Source organism: Myotis daubentonii, chromosome 11 (genome assembly GCF_963259705.1).
Source record: "Myotis daubentonii chromosome 11, mMyoDau2.1, whole genome shotgun sequence".
Taxonomy (NCBI): Eukaryota; Metazoa; Chordata; class Mammalia; order Chiroptera; family Vespertilionidae; genus Myotis; species Myotis daubentonii.
The window spans coordinates 49,546,568-49,548,811 of NC_081850.1; the positions used below are offsets into that span (position 1 = coordinate 49,546,568).

At 39.8% G+C, this 2,244-nt stretch overlaps 1 pseudogene; it reads left to right on the plus strand.

The window, feature by feature from the left end:
* Positions 1 to 405: 405 nt before the first annotated feature.
* Positions 406 to 1,903, plus strand: LOC132211695 (nucleophosmin-like; annotated as a pseudogene).
* The last annotated feature ends 341 nt before the right edge of the window (positions 1,904 to 2,244 follow it).

The window sequence follows — 2,244 nt, forward strand, 5'->3', positions numbered from 1 at the left end:
CTGGAGACCAGGCTGCCAACTAAATACTGACCAGTTGGTGAGCTGAGTGTCTGATAGCAAGGAAGCCGACAACAACGTCATTACTGATAAGGTTAATTTAATCGGCTACTTTTGCTAAGTGCCTATGAGTCACTCCCAAAATCTGAAACACAAACAGAAGCCAATGACCTGTCTAAAGCTAAGTCATCATAGCAGAGAAAAATAAGTTTTAGGAATCTCAGTATTTAAATCCAATCAATTCTGATTTTGAGTTCTTTTCCCTACTTGGGCATACTTTTTTTTTTTGTAGTTGTGTGGATACTCACACTATCATGAATAAAGGAGACATTTTAAAAGTATATATACAGAATGGTCAGTTTAGGGACTGGTGCAAAGGGAGAATTGCAGACTGTTGAAGCAGAGGCAATGAATTATGAAGGCAGTTCAATTAAAGGAAAGCTGGTGACTTCGAAAATATCTGTACAACCAATGGTTTCCCATAGGGACTTTGAAATAACACCACCTGTGGCTTATGGTTCAGGGCCTGGGCATATTAATGGGTAGCACTTAATCAGTCAGAGGAAAATGCTGAGTCAGAAGCTGAAGAGGAGAAGTGAAAATCCTAAGTATATCTGGAAAGTTTCCACAGAAAAAAGTCAAACTTGCTGCTAATGATGACAATGATGATGATGATGGTGATGGTGGTGATGGTGATGGCAGAAATAGAAGAAGAAGAAGAAGAAGAAGAAGAAGAAGAAGAAGAAGAAGAAGAAGAAGAAGAAGAGGAGGAGGAGGAGGAGGAGGAGGAGGAGGAGGAGGAGGAGGAGGAGGAGGAGGAGGAGGAGGAGGAGGAGGAGGAGAGGGGGAAGAAAGAAGAAGATAGTGATGGAGAAAATGAGACATTTTGGGGGGGCTAGCAATCTGAATCTGTGCCAGTAACCTAATGCACATTCTTCTTAGTCTATAGTCTAGTCCAGCGGTTCTCAACCTGTGGGTCACGACCCCTTTGGGGGTCAAACGACCCTTTCACAGGAGTCGCCTAAGACCATCGGAAAACACATATATAATTACATATTGTTTTGTGATTAATCACTATGCTTTAATTATGTTCAATTTGTAACAATGAAATTGGGGGTCACCACAACATGAGGAACTGTATTAAAGGGTCGCAGCATTAGGAAGGTTTAAAATCACTGGTCTAGTCACTGCCCCTTCTTTCATTATCTGGTCTTGCAAGACTTGTTTACCTAAGTACTGCTCCAATTTTAGAGAAGCCAAAAACCATGAACAATACACCACCCCCAGACAGAGTTATCAGCGCTGGTGCCAGGCCTTTAGATGTAGTCTCACGGCCCCCACCCCAACACAAGGGGCTTTTTGCAAAGCCCACAACAGGTCCGGAAGTCCCATCCCATATTTAGGGGACAAAGAAATTAAAGGGGTATAAAGGGAAAGCTTCCTCCATATTGGTTTGCTCAGGATTTGGAAAGAAACAGCCTCCCCTGAGTCCTGTACTAAAACATGAGAAACATCTGAAAATAAATGGGTTTTTCCTGTGCCTCTAGTACTCCTGCGTATTTTTCGATTGCCTGGTAAAGTCTATAAGAATAGAAAAGCTCCATTAAAGGAGTATATATGAGATACTCTAGACAAATGCACAAAAATCAAACCAAAATAGAAAAGATTCAAAATCATCAACACCAAGATCAAAAGTTGAGAATCCTTAAAAAATAATAATAATTTAAAAAGACACCAAAAGGAACTATTTCTGTAGAAGATATTAAAGCAAAAATGCAAGCAAGTATAGAAAAAAGTGATTTTCCTCACAAAGTTCACCAATTATATGAAGAATTGCTTCCAGGTGACTGGTCATGTGGATCTTCAGTGTCTCTGGCAGTGGAAGAAGTCTCTTTTAAGAAAATAGCTAAATTGTTAAAAATGTTCATCTTATGTTATTTCTGTAACAGTTGATATCTGGCTGTCCTTTTTAAAATGCAGAGTGAGGACATTCCCTACCTTGTGTGATAAATGCTGTCCAGGTACCATTGCCAAGAATGTGTTGTCCAAAATGCCTGTTTAAAGATGGAACTCCACCCTTTGCTTGGTTTTAAGTATACATAGAATGCTATGATAAGACATAGTAGCAGCAGTGCTCAAATGTACGTGATGAGGAGACAAAACTATACATGTGAGATAAACTCAGCATTTTAATAAAGCTTTGAAAAATCAATGAGAAAAATGCCCTACCCCAGTGGTCAGCAAACT